This window comes from Boleophthalmus pectinirostris, unplaced genomic scaffold, assembly GCF_026225935.1.
Source record: "Boleophthalmus pectinirostris isolate CB_2022bp ecotype Guang Dong unplaced genomic scaffold, ASM2622593v1 HiC_scaffold_8, whole genome shotgun sequence".
NCBI lineage: Eukaryota > Metazoa > Chordata > Actinopteri > Gobiiformes > Gobiidae > Boleophthalmus > Boleophthalmus pectinirostris.
Genome location: NW_026571515.1, coordinates 7,455,174 through 7,472,770, shown reverse-complemented (window position 1 = coordinate 7,472,770; position 17,597 = coordinate 7,455,174).

Here is a 17,597-nt window from a genome sequence, read left to right as displayed (position 1 = left end):
ACCTCTACCTAAACGTGACCATGGACATCTTTCATCTTTTTATTTCTACAGGGTTATTCGCAGTCACGCAGGTGTTTACGCGCGAGGTCCATTTTATAAATTTGAATCTGACGTGGACAGGAGCTCAACAGTACTGCAGACAGCATTACTACGACCTCGTCACAGTCTTATCCACTGAGGACATGGACCTTCTGATCCGACCGGCCTGGTACTCTGGAAATGCCTGGATTGGTCTCCACAACACAGAGGTGACCTATGACAACTGGGGCATGAATCCTCCGAATAACACCACGGCCTGTATCGGGATGAACTTGGAGGGAGTCTGGGACAGCTATGACTGCAACTCTCAACACTTCTTTGTTTGTTACAATAGTAAGTTTGTTGTAACTTTTACAGCAGGGGTCTCCAACCTTTTTCCTTCAGTGAGCTGCTAAACAAAAATTCTAGAGAGTTACAAATTTTAGCGGCCGCAAGAACTTGAGCATATATAACAGCCATGATAAGCCTTAGATGTCAGGGATGTGCAAAAATATCGAAATGTCCTTAGTCATTGAAGACGCACAGCTTTTTCACCTCTTCCACCAGGTTCAAAATTTCTTCCTGTCTCTGTCCAACCTTAGCAATGTCCTTAGTAAGGCTGTCCACCGACGTTTTAATGTCATCATATTCTTCGACTGATATAGTTTTTTTCCGCGCCATTCCAGTTTTTTTCCCCAACAGATGTTGGCAAAACAGATGTCCACGCTGTCACTCGATCAGCTGCAGATGAGCCAGAGTTCGCTTGCAGTTTTTCATTTTCCAGGTACTTGTGAATCAACAATCCAGCCACGACTTTTTCCAGTGGGATGCATCTATTCTTCGATCTTTTCTAGTCTTTTGAACCATATCACTTTTGTTTCTGGTTCTGATATTGTCATATTTTAGTTTTGGGATTCGGACATCGTAATTGTGTGGTTGTTGTAGAAAACGGCTCGGGAAATTAGTTTGCCAACTCCATAAATGCGAAAGGGAATCAGATGTGTGTGACTGCAAACCTCTGTTCAAACTGTTTCCCTTCCCAACGAAATTGAAAAATAGTGCAAGGTGAAGGCGATGGGCAGGACTGATCCACAGGAAAGATGAAAAAGGAAACTTTGACTGCCTAAATCATTCCGAGTTTGTAGTCAACATTTTGTATGTGGAGCACCATCAAAAGACTTGAAAAGTTCAACTTTGTCAATAGACGCATCCCACTGGAAAAACAAACATGGCGGTTTGATGCTCACTTTTTCGGAGAATCCTTCCCAGTATGCATTGCGCAATGACCAGAAGTCTGAGATTCTTGATGTGTCTATTGGTCTGTTTAGGATCAACTATGGCCAGTACTTTTTAAATTTCCGTGTTGGACAAAGAGCCGCCAATGAGTCAGATGCAGGTTATGACGTGACGAGCACAGCCACTCACGGTCTATCGGCAGTATAAGCGAGTTTCAGCTGACGTCATTGTTATTAAAAGCCCGCGTTGCATGCTGGGAAATATTTTGGTCGGAGGCAAGAAACACGATAGTGTCAAACACAGTGCGTAACCTCGCGTATTTATCCCCGATAATGGTAAATTCCTGCTGCATTATCGGATGCACAAATAGAAGCACGGAAGAAGGAAAATGTCTTTTTCATATTCTGAGAAAAGAACCACTAACGGTGAATTAAACGGCTTTCAAACATTCGCAGAGCAAACGTAGAAGATCCTAACAAACCGTGGACTCCAACAAGTTCAACAACACATCGAGACTCTTGGAGGTTTTCATCTTTTCTGCTGTGAATGGCCCAGGAGTTTCCACCAAGTCATTGTGGATATCGCCAAAGTGAATATTTGTCCAGGTAGTTGGCGATTCAGACCAGAAATTTGGTTTGGTCCACCTTTTGTCGGGGTTGAAAAGGGTGATTTGTCGTCCGTCGATGCTTATGACCAATTTCTGGTCAAATGGTCTTGGGTCCTCTGCCGTTAGAGTGGATAAATAACCGGGATCAATACCCTTTACGTGCTTTCTCGCTCCGTCCGTCATGTTGAATTAGTGTTTATTGCCGCCGACCAAAATAATTCCCAGCGCCGAGTATCGCCCATTTTGTTGGATTTTTCACATTTCGACTATGGGCGGAGTTAACTCTAGCACAGGTGTTAAGCAGCTCTTTAAAAATATGCATTCTCATCGTAAGCACAGTCGCCGCTCCACAGATCTGGCTGTGACTTGGTCTTGTAGCATCACTCAGGTAGATCAGTCTTCAGGATATGAATGCAAGAGAGTACGGTTTTCCAAAAAGTAGGAATCCCCACCTTGACTGTTTTGGTGCGTGTTTCTGACTGTGGTCATGTTTTCAGGTCAAGAGTAACATAACATTCTGTATATTTTATGGTCAGTGTTGGGAAGGTGACTTTTAAAATGTATTCCCCTACAGATTACAGATTACATACCCCAAAATGTAGTTTGTAACGTAATCCATTAAGTTACTTAAAGTGAGTAACGTAATCTGAATACTTTGGATTACTTGATTTGCTGCAGAGAAGCAAAGACGAGGAAATCGTAACATAAGATGTTTTGTCTGATAAAAGAAAATAAAAAGCCCAGACTTTACTGAACCAAATAAAAAATATTAGATAGAAGAGGAGGAGACACGGTCCACGCGGCATGGTTTAGTCCTGTTTTAGTCCTGGTTTAGTCCTGGTTTAGACCTAGTTTTAGATCTATTTTAGACCTGGTTTAGACCTGGTTTAGTCCTGGTTTAGATCTAGTTTAGACCTGGTTTTAGTCCTGGTTTAGATCTAGTTTAGACCTGGTTTAGTCCTGTTTTAGTCCTGGTTTAGACCTAGTTTTAGATCTATTTTAGACCTGGTTTAGTCCTGGTTTAGATCTAGTTTAGACCTGGTTTTAGTCCTGGTTTAGACCTAGTTTAGACCTGGTTTAGTCCTGGTTTAGATCTAGTTTAGACCTGGTTTTAGTCCTGGTTTAGGTCTAGTTTAGACCTGGTTTTAGTCCTAGTTTAGATCTAGTTTAGACCTGGTTTAGTCCTGGTTTAGATCTAGTTTAGACCTGGTTTAGTTTCCGGCAATGAGTGGAATTACCGAAAAAAAGAAAAAAAAAAAAAAGAAAAAAAGGGGGGAATATAACCCAAAATGTGAAAACAGGAAAATACCTCTGTGTAATCCATTTATTTCAACAAAGTAACTGTAATCCAATTACCACTCACTGAAACAGTAACTGTAACTGAATACAGTTACTCATAATTTGTACTCTGATTACGTAACTCCGGTACATGTAATCTGTTACTCCCCAACACTGTTTGTGGTTAGTCTATAGCGCTTTGTCTTTGTTCTAATCAGTTGTCCTTTTTCTTAACTCATAACATTTAGAAACCCTCCGTTTACACGCTTTCTTTCGGCGCACCTGGTATGACGCTCGACTCTACTGCAAACGCTCCTTCATAGACCTGATCTCAATCACAACGCAAACGGTCAATGACCAAGTGAAAACTTACATGGCACCGCACAATGAAAGCTTTTGGATCGGCTGGGACTCCAACACGGGCTGGAGGTGGTCCGACGGGAGTTGGTCTCTGCCTGAGTTCACAAACTGGGTGGATGGGGCCCCCCCTGAATGTCACGAGCCCCGTGTGCGTCGCGGAGAATGAGAATCAGGGGTGGACAGACCTGAGCTGTAGCCTGACTCTGCCCTTCTTCTGCTACACAGGTAACTGCTGGAAAAATACTGCTTTTAATGAGTCGCAAAATTAGAATAAGAAGAAGTGTATGTATACAGTTACTTCCCAAAACTGGATATATGACAAATGTTAGTATTGTGTATTTAACCTTTTCTGAGTGTCTATTTGCACTCTGGGTGTTAATAGTTCAATGGACACGATTCTTCTATTTACACCCGTCTCAAGAAAAAAGAGAATGGTGACGTGTCCGCTTACGTCGTTTCCTGTGAAAAGTGCGGGAAATTGAATTTGAGAATCCAAAGAAATAAAATTCATAACGAAGGTAGTGTAAGGTAAAAGGTAAAAGGTAAATCAGTGTTGCTACAAAATATATTTGCAATGCCTGTCCGACCATTACGATTTGGGTAATTAAGTTGAAAGCATCACAGCATCACGGACAGTTTATTTAGCTTGTGCGATGTGTAGCTTGCGGTTATGTTAGTTGATCTGTCTATTCAGCAGTTCAAGTTCAGCCTCGAGTAAGAGAATGGAAACATTAAAAGTGGTTCAAATGTAAAAGCATTTGGCCCTCGTGAGCATCATAACTACTACAGAACGACATCAGCCCGTTTGAGATTATAATGTATTTAATGCAGCTTTGCGAAAAAAAAACAGGCCACAAGGCTAATCTGTATAAAATAAACCAGGACGAAAACCAGGATTAAATCAGAACTAAACCAGAACTAAAACCAGTTCTAAACCAGGACTAAAATCAGGAATAAAACCAAGTCTAAACCAGGATTAAAACAGGATTAAAACAAGATTTAACCGGGACTAAACCATTAGGCGCAGACTGCGAATGATTGATCGATGATTCTGCATCATTTTGAGTAAAAAAAACATCAAATATTACTGTCAGTGCATTGTTTGTTTGTTTTTTTTAATAAATAACCTGGGTGTAAATAGCATTTTTGTCTAGGAACACCCGGGTGCCCTTCTATGTGCCACGCTAAATACACCAGGGTGTAAATAGCAACAGTATCTGCCCTGTGTGTGAATAACAATGTTACCTGTTTACACCCAGGGTACAAATAGCATCTGCCTTAACTTTTTTTGTGTCATAATTTGGGAATCAGTTGTCGTGTCCAAACTCATTCTGTACTCAAAAAGATGTTTCAATAACAACACGCATACTTGAGAAATATACATTTTTATCTAACGTAACATATTAATACAACTACTTAATTTAAATTTGTATTTTTATCCAGATGTCATCACAGTGGCGGATACACTGGTGAAGATCTCTTTAAGCTCTACTTTGGACATATCTAATCCAGTGAACTATGAATTGTTGATTCAGAAGGTAACTCTCCTTTCTCTATAACCAGTGGTGGTCTAGAATGTTCCACAATATGACTTTAAACAGCTCTACCTTACGTTTATTCAATTACAGTTAGTTTTCTAGCTCAAAAATACCTAGAAAAACAGGCGTTCTGACAACAGATCCGAATCTGACCTGTAACTTGGTCTGGCTTGGACTCAGTGATGAACGAAAGAAAGGTTTAATGCCGTACTGTGAAACATTCCAGACAAAACAATAACATCTCCATGGAAACAAGCAACTGGCGTTATACAGTGCACCTTAAAAGAAGACATATTGTGATGAACGAGAAACAATAAGATGGGAAAACAGTTTGTTATTTCATTCTTCCGTTTTAGTGTCAAACAAAAAAACTGATTTCGACCTCGTATTTCCAATATTTAATTTATAGTTTATTTCAAATAACACCAATCAAAAACAGTCTCAGTGCCTATTTTAATTTTGATATTTTATTCTCTGGTTTATTTGCTCCAGAAGTTCTGCTGCCCTGTCAACCATGGATCTATAATAAAAAGTATTTTTATTATAGTTCTATAGTGTCAACAGAACAAAGTTTATCACCTCACTGCTTCCTTTTTCTCGTCATGGAGTTCAACAATTACAATTATAAGGATGCAAAAGTAAATGCATGGCTATAAAAGAAGAGGACATGTTTTTCAGGTAAGTCCTTCTAGCAGCTGAACGTCCAGGGCAAATAAACCAGAGATAATAAAATATCAAAATTAAAATAGACACAGAGAGTGTTTTTTGATTGGTGTTATCTGAAATAAACTTTAAATTTAATATTGGAAATTGAGGGTGACATCTGTTTTTTTGTTTGACACTAAAACTGAATAATAAAATAACTGTTTTCCCATTTAATTGTTTTTCGTTCTTAATTGAAATTCAAAAGAACGAATGGTACACGAACTTTAGACTTGATGAAATATGTTTGGACTTATCTGGCATTGACATAAATAAACATATAAACATCACATACAAAAATACACTTCAGTAAAACTACTGAAGTACACATTTACAGTAAAAATATATATTAAGAGGATGGAGATGATTGTTTCTAAGAACATTCCAACAAATCCTGTTATGTTAATTTTATGTATATATCCCAAAAAGCACAAGTTTTCTAAAAGTGAACAGATTATGATTAATATGTGTTTTCTACAAGCAAAAAGAACAATTGCAATATTTTGGGAAAAAAAACTTGTAGTCCCAGGTTAGTGCACTGGGTAAAACAGATGCTCATAGTTTTTCCCTTGGAAAAGATCACATGCATTAGGAAAGGAAAGTTGAAATTGTTTGACGAGGTGTGGGCTCCTCTTAAAAGTTTTGTAGGGAATCTTAATTTGACGGATGGTGCTGAAGATGATTGAGATTATTCTGTAAACCTTTTGTTTTTATTTATTTATTTTTTAATGCATGTATATATGTATACATTTTTATATTTATGGGTTAATATATATAATATATATATATATATATATATATGTGTTTATATTTACTTATATTTAGGTTGGAAAAAAATTGATGGATGGCTATAACTTAATTTTCTAACTATTAGGTTGATCTGTAATTGCTTTTTTTGTTTTGTTTGTTTGTTTGTTTTGGTTTGTTTTTATGTACATGACTGATAGACAAAAGAAATAAAAACATTGTTATATATATATATATAAAAGAGTAAGAGTAAAAGAGTAAAAAAAATAAACGTTTTTGCCACAGAAAGTACTTACTACTTTTCAGTCCAGTTCAAAATTGTAGTGGAATAAAAATTACTGATATCTGCTCAGATGTAGAGAAATAAAAGTAAAAAGTATCCACTCTAAAATGTCCCTAAGTACAGATACATACGTTCAGGATTTACTTAAAAGTGCACTGTGTAACTTTTCTGGCGGAGGGTTCAGCACCTGCTTGTCTCCATGGTGATGTTATTACTTTGCCTGGAATGTCCCATGGTATGACTTTAAACATTTCCGTCTAGTCCTTTTTATCTTTTGCTCAAAAATACATTAATTCTATCTGTGAATGGGGCGCCTTTCCACAGATCCTAATTGTAAAGTAGCGTAGTGCTGTAAACTGCTTGTCTCCCTCATAACAGACAGGTTTAATCTATACTCTGGAACATTCTAGACAAAGCAATAACATTTCCATGGAGAAATCAGATGGCAGACTCTAGAAATATTATACAGTGCACCTTTGAATAAAGTAGGGCCTACGTGTACTTTGTTACTTTCCACCACTGAGTCTAACTTTTAATATTAACAGTAATATTTTGTATTCCAGTTGTTATAATCTGTTTATTTTGTTTGACTAGATTAAACACATGTTCGCTCTGAAAGGACACAGCGTAAATCTGACCTGGAAGTCCCCACCCAAAAAGGCCAAAAAAGGGACAGGTTTGGCTGCTGTCAACTGTCCCAAACATTTGTAAAGCGTCGTATCATCTCATAAGGTAAAATCAATACCAGCAAATGTGAATGTACGAATCATAAATATACTGTATTCTCTCCCATAGATTCTAACTCATACTACTGTCAGATCGGTAGCAACTCAACTCAGTGCTTTTGCATCTCATTTGTACATGTTTAAATAATTTGAAAGAAGGATTGTTTCATTTCTTTGCTTATTTTTTCCATGCAAATGTTTCCCGGAGTTCACCCACTGACTGTATTACTTATTTTTTCAATGCAAATGTGTCCCAGAGTTCACCCACTGACTTAAAGGTTGTATGGAGGATTTTTTTTGTTTCAAATTGTCAGTGATAGATTATAGAGATGCAGTAGCCTTGTAATTATGATGACCAAAAAAAAGAGAATAAAAATTCATCAACTCTGGACGTGGTGGGGCTAAACATTTGCCAATAGATAACGACACTGCCTCGTTATCTGTGAGCTGACAGGCTGTCAATCAAACTCCCTATGTTTCTAGCGTAACTGACTTGCCTGCGCCGCCGGTACGTGGTTTACGTACGACTGTCACGCAGTCCACAGACGCAAGACGCACAGACGCTGTTTACTCCACCAACGCAACAGTTCTTAGAGGCTTTTTTGACCTATATCTTCCTCGCAGTTCGCACAAAGTTTGTTGCAATGACAGACAAGAATCCAGGAGCAGTTAGACGCAAAATAAAGTCCGTTTTTGAGGTCGCTGAAAGAAGAAGACAAGGGGAAAAGCAGCAAAGCCAAACTAAGGTGATTCTTGTAGATTCATTCCAGCGATGGCGCAACTGAAGCAGACGAAGGGTCTAAAGACTGACGCACTGGTCCACAAATTACTCCTGGGCAGGAAACTTCTGCTTACGAAAGCGATATCCTATGTCTGAAAACGTAATTTTCAATGCAAAGAAAGAGTCCGCTTGCTGCTGCGTGTTGTAGTAGTAGCTTCATTCGCACGGAATCTCCGCGCACCCTTCTCTCCTCTCTCCCCGCTCCGCTCTTCCCCCTGCTCCTCACTTCTTCTCCGCGCACAAAATGTCCACGCACCCCCTCCCCCCCCTTGCCTAACCAACACTGTAGTTATTTTCTTCTTAGGTTCTTTTTAAAGACAATGCAGTAAAGTGTATTTACCTTGTTGACATGTTTCGGCTGCTGCTGCAAGCCATCTTCAACTGTCACCGGTGTTGGTGGTGACGTGTCGTGTATCAGCTGTTGTTACTTCCTGTAGGCGTGGTCAGCCTGATGGACCTGGCAGGTCGCTCAGACTGAGTATATAAGAAGACATAATGAACAATTGGCTTACTGTAGTTATTTGTTTACAAGTCATGTGCAGCGATGAGACTTGTTTTCTAGAAACAAACCTGTTTCTGGCGTAAGGAGAGGCGGGAGGAGGCGTTTCTACGTAGGAGCTGTAGGGGGGGGGGATTTCTCATTCCTTGGAAAATCCTCTATACAACCTTTACATAAGTGGAATAAGGGAGTGTGACGTCACCCACAGCATTCGGCTCCAGTCAAATGAAGCTCACAGATGCCGGCGGTTATGGGACGAATTTGGAGTTAGTTTTGTATTGCGAATAAGAATGGATTTGCGGACAAAATGGTGAAATAAAAACAACAGGATCATGTAGAAGGGGTTAATAAGAACAAAAGGTGGGGACTTGCAAGCCGAGACTTGGACTCGAGTTAGACTTGAGTCACTATTTTGAGGACTTGAGACTTGACTTGATAAAATAAACTAAGACTTGGGGCTCGACTTGGACTTGAAGGTCAGTGACTTAGGACTTAACTCGGACTTGCGGGCTGTGACTTGAAAAAAACTTGATGCTTCTCCTAAAAAACATGTTTTTAGAAAATACTTTTCTCTTTTCAATTGATAAATGTAATGCTTAATTTTACAGGAACAAACTGGAACATGTCCCTGCCACTTCTCTGTTTGTTACTTTGGATGTAAATGGAGTACTGTGATACAGTATCCTCAAATGTACTACAGTAATATACAGTACAATACAGGAAAACAGAGGCAACTACAGAGAACATGATCCTTGCATTTCAGTGCAGACTACACGACAAAATAACTGTTAGTTACTCTTGATCTCTTACATAAATACTCATATGTAAATTCATATAAATTGCAAAAACCTAACCTATATTTGATTCTTTGGTCTAAAGACTTGAAATGACTTGAAGCTCACAGCACACGACTTGGACCTGACTTGAACTGATGGGCCAGTGACTCGAGACTCGACTTGGACTTGCCTGTATTTGACTTGTTACGTGACTCGGACTTCAGGTCAAAGATTTGAGACTTACTTGAGACTCGCAAGACAACGACTTGGTCCCACCTCTGAAAGAACATTTTAAGACCAGAATGAGGAGTGCCCATTACACTACTTACTACTACTACTACTACTACTACTACTACTACTACTACTACTACTACTACTACTACTACTACTACTACTACTTCTTTTCAGCAAAACAAAGAGTGGATACTTTGAGAATGTGTATATATAAAAAAAAAAACTACCATTATTTAATTTGCTGTTTTGTTGCTTACTTACTTTGTTGCATCTTACTTTATATATTTGATGTCTTTTGTGAGTATGTAAAATGTAGAAAGTGGTAAAATAAAACATCGAATGAGAGGGTGTGGCCAAACTTTTGACTGGTAATATTCATACATTATATATTGAGTTTGTTGAATCTATTTACATCAAGGCTGGTAGTGATTTATTTTATTCTCGTAATAAAAAAATAACAGTGTGTTTGATCTTTTATTCACCCGTATTTTTAATGTTCATGCCAAACTATAATAGAATAAAATAATTCTTGTTAAAGGTGCATTGTGTGTGTGCTTTTCTCTATGCTTTGTGATGAAAAACTGCCAAAATTGCTATTGCCAAAGAAATTATTATTACCTCAAGTCCTCAAAATGGCACATATAAAGACGAGAAGAAACAAGAATCCCAAGACGTTTGCATAGAGTTTAGACTGTGGTCGCTCAGATCCTAAGATGTTGATCAGATACAAAACAGAAAGGACAGTAAATTACACTTATAAACAAAATAGTGAAGGATTTGCCTGTGGTATATATATGTGTGTATGTGTCTGTCCATTGCTGAGTACATTCATACACAAAATAGTACTACAGTGAACACCTCTACCTCCTTCAACGAAAACAGAAATGAGTTACAAAGAGCTTCAGAGTTTCCTGTTTGATATTTATTCATTTATTTGATATTTAAAGGTCCTATATTACACGAAAATTGACTCTTGTGAGCTTTAATCCATGTTAGACATTTACCGTTTGCCTTTTGTTCAGTAGAGATTGGTAATTCCAGAGCTGAAATTATTCTAGTGATTCTGGTGAAGGTGTTTAGAGTTTAAAAACACAGTGAAGCACTTCTTGTGTTACCACATGACATCACAAGGTGGACCAGTCTGTCTCTAGTCTGATTCATCACCCGGTTTTACTTTGTTACCACCAAGGAGGTAATGTTTTTGCCGGCGTTTGTCTGTTTGTTTGTTTGTTTGTTTGTCTGTTAGCAACATAACTCAAAAAGTTATGGACCGATTTTGATGAAATTTTCAGGATTTGTTGGAAATGTGAAAAGGAAGAACTGATTTCATTTTGGGGGTGATCCGGAAGAAATCCTGGATTCTGGATCACTTTGAAATTTTAGTTAACATTGTGGTAAATGGGGCCAAAAATTTTGTTTCTCAATATCTCGGTTAATTATTGACCAAACCCCATGAAATTTGACTCAGGGATGGACAATGGGATCCTCTTTCATATTCCAAAGGCTGATCCGGATCTGATCCAGAAGACTGATTTTATCGCAATTTGTATAAAAAATGGGGGTAGTCCTTGGCGGAGGTCTGCGCTCTCTGAGTGCTTTTCTAGTTTTACTTCATTTCACTTTGTACAAACTGTTTGATCTCGCAGTCTTAGATTTCGTTTGCTCAACCGTAGGCGGGTACTTTTTATCATTTAACCAATCGCTGCTATTTGGTCGTGACGTATGTAATGCGCCGCTAACGGGGCTAACTGGTATATTAAGCTTTTCCCAAACCCCGTAGGAAGAAGGACAATAACGTCTTTCCCCTTGATGAAATTCACTGAACATTCTCTTTATTCTGGCTTTAAATCCTCGATCTCGGGAATCGTTGACAACACTGAATGTTTGTGATTTTCTAAATAATGTACACTCTATACTATTAATACATAATTTGGCCTTTTTAAATGTACAAACGTGATAACTAACTTAAACATTTGATAAAAATCTTATATTTGGTTAATTACTGCAATCTTGCGTCCTCTGATCCAAGCGGGGCTCGAACCAAGATCATTTTATGACCGAGCACTAATCTCTGCATTCTGATTGGCTGTGTTCGTCACAGCAGCGCGTGGCTGACAGGCTCCTTCTGATTGGCTGATTCTCTGTGCCAACTACACGCCCCTGCTCGAGGCCAGTTGGTAGTGAGTTTGTAGCTGATTCAAATCCAGCTCTGACATAATAAACATCAGTCCTTGAAAAAAAAACCCAAAAACATGTCACTTTGATTTAACAAGGCAGCTCGAGTATTTTTTGTACATTGGGTGGGGGTCCCAAACAGTGAACTAATGCCCAGGGGTTACTTTAAGCACGACTTCTATTTAAACCCCTCCCGCTCTCCTGCAGTCACACTCATGCTGCTCGCCAAAATTTTCCTTCCAACTGTTTTGACGCAAGAAGCATTTCCCCGACCTTTATCTGACACAAGAAATATGTTGCTTTTTCTGGTTTCATCTCTAATCCTAACTATGGGGGATTATCACACTTTTTTTTGTTTTTGTGGGTAGAGTTTATTGATTTTGTGCAGTTCCACTTCCGGCGCAACAACAACAGTGGCTCAAACCACCGCAATATGTCACTGCTCTGTTCTTCTCTGTTTTTCCAATAAACAACGACAACCATATTTAAGCTTTCACGGATTCCCGACTGAACCTCGCATTAGAAAGAGGTGGGTTATAGCGATTCACAGAGATGAAGGGCTAATCTTTAAAATTAAGCAATGGAGTACGTTTAGTCCAATGAGATTCATTTGGTCTTCCAATATTCTATGTTATTAGGTTCTTTTTTTCAGACTTCCTCAGGACAGCATCCCAGGTGTGTGAGAGTAAAAAAGCCCCCTCGTCCCGGTTTACAGGAAGTCGGACTGCAGATGGCGCTGTCGTCCTGCCTCCACCGGTAGGAAGACAGCGCCAAAACCTGTTTAAATCAGCTGACTGGACACGTCACAGCAACATCACGTGACTCTGAGGAAGACGCTAGTGAGCAGTCGAAACTGTCAGGTATGAAACAACACTCTAGGTCTGAAAAAAAGAACCTAATAACATAGAATGGAGTATGTTTGTTTGTAGCCGACATTTCAACGAATCTGATTACGTTAGCAATAGTGGTAGCGGACTAGCGTCTGATGATCGGGTCTGTGCCCTCCCGTTTCCAGTGGAACAACTGGGGACTGCCAAGAAGAGGGTCCGTTTATAAAAGAGCTGAGGCCGTGACATTAGTTCAGATCTTCCTCTGGAGCAGATGGTGGTGGTTATGACAGAACATGATCATGGAACTGCACCTAAACCAGGTATGTCTGTGTTCTCAAATTATGACCTAACAGTACCAGCCCCCACGCACACAAAATGTTTAGTCTTATTGATATCCCAGCCTTTTACTAATACCACAATGTGAAAAGCTCCAACACAAGTACAAACGTTGAGTTTTCTCTCTCACTTGATTAAACGTAAAGGTAGACATTGAGCTATGAAAACTATTCCCTGTAGCTTAGAAGTCCAAACTACTTCCAGTATGCAAGTCACAGACAAAATCTGGGTCAGATATCTAATTTCTTTCTATCATCTCACATACAGGTGCACTGGATGCTGCTGCTGCTCACATACAGCAGTTAGAAGAAGAAATTAAGGAACTGACAACAGAGCTGGCACAGTTGAATGTGGCTCAAGTGTGTTTTCGTAGATTCTGTGTATCAGATAAGGACTTTTTTTTTTTTTTTTTTTTTTACACAATATTCACTTCAAGAGATGTTTTTTGTGATCTCTGGGAGGCTTTACAACCATCTGCCTCCAGAGTAGTTTATTGGTCTAAAGCGCAGAAAACGTCACAAACATCTGAACCCTTATCTCCCAGTTCAACATGGAGACTGCAACTGGTTGATGAGTTTTTTCTTTTCTGCTGCCGAGTTGCTGCAGGCTTGTAAGAGAAGGTGCTGGCTGACATGTTTCAGGTCAGTGTGTTCACTGTGTCCTGTGTTGTTATAACATGGGCCAACTACCTTTACCCGATCCTTGGCTCCCTTCCCATCTGGATGAGTAAACAACAAGTCAGGAACACCATGCCAAGTAAATTTGTGCAGTACTGTCCAGATGTTCAGGTGATCATCGACTGCACTGAAGTGTTATGCCAAACTCCATCATCCCTCACTCTCCAGTCAGAGGTTTTCTCATCATACAAAAACACGACAACCTTCAAGGGCTTAATTGGGATTGCCCCATGTAGTGCTGTGACTTTTGTGTCAAGTCTCTTCACCGGCTCCATCTTTGACCAAGAGCTGACTGAAAAAAGTGGACTGTTTGACCTACTGGAGCCAGGAGATGGCTGCATGACAGACAAGGGTTTCACCATTGAGAAGCTGCTCGCCGACCGTGGGGCAACGCTGATTATACCACCCTTCAAGATGACAGGTAGGCACGAAATTTCACTTTGAATATTTCAAATTAAAACTGTGACCAAAATGATAATCTATATGTGCAGACAAATGTTTAAGTACTGTGTCCCTCACTGAAATAATAGAAATGAACTTATCTCACCTCTAACCACAGCGCAGTTTACCGAAGACGATGCTCTAAAAACACAAGCAAGTGCCCAACTTCGAATCCTTGTAGAAAGAGCAATACGCAGAATCAAGGAATATCGAATCTGGAAACACACCCTCCGTCTAAGCTTATGTGGGACAGTCAACCAGCTGTGGACTGTCTGCTGTGTGATGTCCATGTTCCAGGGGCCACTTGATTTAAAATGCTACATCCCTGTTGAATAGTGTTTCCCTCCAATCACATGAATTTAACTGTATACTTAAAATATTGTAAATATTGCATGATCTGTATGATCATTCAAGTGTAATAAATTGTAAAGATCAGTCTGTCCTAAAAGTATTGTAAACATGTAATGTAGTAAAAATATATAAATTAACTAAAAAAAATGAATAAAATCCTTTATTCATTCAGTTCACTTCACTTTCTGCTGAAGATACACATTCATATATGTACCAAAGAAGTACAGGTTCACCTTCTTTTTCATCTCTTTTATCATTTCATCATCCATCCAGACTCTTTCAACTGTTAAGTCCCCCTCAGTGTCTGTTATAAAATCTCACCAACTCAATCCAGTTACTGCTAATTGGCCTTGAACCTGCCAGTGGTATTTATGATTCAGCTTAAATTTTGCCTTACCATTCACTATTTTTACATGTCCTGCCTCAGAAATGCTAGAGATGTCTGGGCATTTCACTTGAGCAAGACCAAAACACGGAATGGCACTTGGGTCATATACTCTTGCATCGGGGCTCTCCCCACGTGAGGAGCATCTGGGGACTCCTCAGAGTCAACCAAAGGGCCGTATGTGGCCCAAGAGCTGTACAAAGTCCAGATCTGCCCTACAGAATGTTATGATGTCTCAACCTACAGTAGCCCAGGGGTGAGTTCAATTCAGTTCTTTTTTTTTTTTTTTTTAGTTGACCTGGCCTTTTTATGAAATCATAATAAAGTGTATATGGTCATTTCTAAAGGAAGCTATGGAATAGACAACAACAGTCTCAGTGAAATACAGTGTGTGTGAACTGTTGGTGATTTTTAGAATGGGACAATGTCACATAACCAGATGTGGGGCAAAAGACATTCTTTTACATTTTGCCATGAAATATACAAAAGGTAAATGCACAAATGTTGACCCTGATCACATTGTGACTAGATCCTAGAACTTGCTGCACTGCAACAAAAATCTGCATTTTAACAATATTAAAGATATTATTGATCTATGAAATGTAATCTGTCATGTCATCTGAACTCCAGTGTTAAATAATAGTCAGAGACCATGATCATTACTGTAATGAAACTGTTGCTTTAATTTTTTAATAAAGTGGACTGACTGTGATAGTCTGTTCCTCCTGCTATAGCCGACTGTGTTGGACCAAGGACCAAGGTGAACTTAATTAACCTTCAGATTCACTGGAAATGCTTTTTTTTCTATTTCCTGCTGCATTTCCCATCCAAAGAGACAATCTTCCCCAAATCCTCCCCAAATCAAGACCATTTCTGGGCTCCATTGACAGAATATGTTTTAAACTATATTTATGTAACACACAACTTATTTATGCTTTTAACAGTGTTAAATTCGGTTTTACAGGAACATTTGCAGACTGCATCAACAGGCCAAAACAGTTGTAAGGACACACAAAAAGCCATTTCACTTCAATTCACTTCTTTTATTTGAGTGTTTATGTTGTAAACAGTTGGGCCCATCTGCTCCCAAACTGGACTTCTGCTTTTCAGAACAATCTGAAAATAGAAACACAATTTAGACAATAAACTTGTTCAAATCATAGTGTTTGCAAAAAACTGAAGTATTATGCTTCATATAGAAGAATAACTAGGTCTAAGCATAGACTAACCGGAACCACAGAAAATTAGACTTAAATGAGATGAAGAAAGAGACGAAATCTGTTGGAAATCTTCTCCTCGGACGTAGGACCGAACTCCACTGGACAAAGTGCTCGTGGTTCACAGCAGAAGAGCTTCCATCCAGCGAACTGTGTGTAAACGAGGACCGGAGCTGTGTGTCAAACGAGGATCTCCGGTCCATAAGTTTGGGGAGGGGCGGGGTTTGGTTTGGGCGGGAGTTATGACCAGTTGGTCGACTAGGGGCAGAGGGGGCTGTGAACGACAGGTTTCGAGGACCGTTTACACTCCATGGGTCCAGTTTATTTGAGGGAGTTACTGCAGCCCTGTACTCCACCCAGAGCTCTGAGATCAGCCAACCAGCTCCTGTTGGTTGTGCCCAAAACTCGGCTCAAGACGAGAGGTGACAGAGACTTTTTCTGTGGCAGCGCCCAGACTGTGGAACAACCTTCCTCTTGCTGTCAGATCCTCTCAGTCTGTAACGCAGTTTAAGACGAGACTGAAAACTTACCTCTTCTTCGTGGCATTTAGTACGAGCTAGTCAGGTTCTCTTGGTGTTTTTATTATAGTTTTCACATGTTTTCTGTATATCTGTATATGTAACTGTTTCTTCTGTTTGGTTGACTTGTATGTGAAGCACTTTGGTCATCTGAAGTTGTTTTAAATGTGCTATATAAATAAACTTGAATTGAATTGAAGCAGGGCTTGAAAGCGGGTCTGGGGCAATTATTTTATGAATGAGCACTTCTGATTGGTTGTGCCTCGTCACAGCAGCACGTGGATGACAGGCTCCCTCTGATTGGTTGATTCTCTGTGCCACGTGACTGGCCTCATACAAAATACATGGGATTGTGTTAAAGGCCGTTTATCTATCTAAACAATCACGTCAGAAAATCATTCACTTATAAATCTTACAACCTTTTTGTTGTCCATGGACATTCAAGGCATTTCTGTTGTAGTTGAAGCTAGTCCCTCCTAACAGATGCTCTCACGACAGTAAAACTGAGTATGGTATCATTAATTTACAGCTTTTGGGTAAACATTTTATTCACAAATGTCAAATGATTTTCAAGACCAAAGCAATTATAACACTCTGGACAAATGACCTGAAGCTTTCTGTTAATTAACTGAGCCTAAAATGAAAAAAAAAAATTAATAAATAAATAAATAGGCTGATTTGCTTGTGTCCTTTTTGTATGATTTTAATTTACTCCAATAAGATGGTTCTTTGAAATTGCTCCATATTTGTTGATATGCTATTATTTTCTTTCTTTTTGTGAGTATTTACTTTCAATTTAACTGAGTGAGAACTTCGCACATCAGTTACTTGAGAAGGGTGCGTTGGAGGAGAGGGGGCAGCCCCAGAACATAGAGAAAAATCC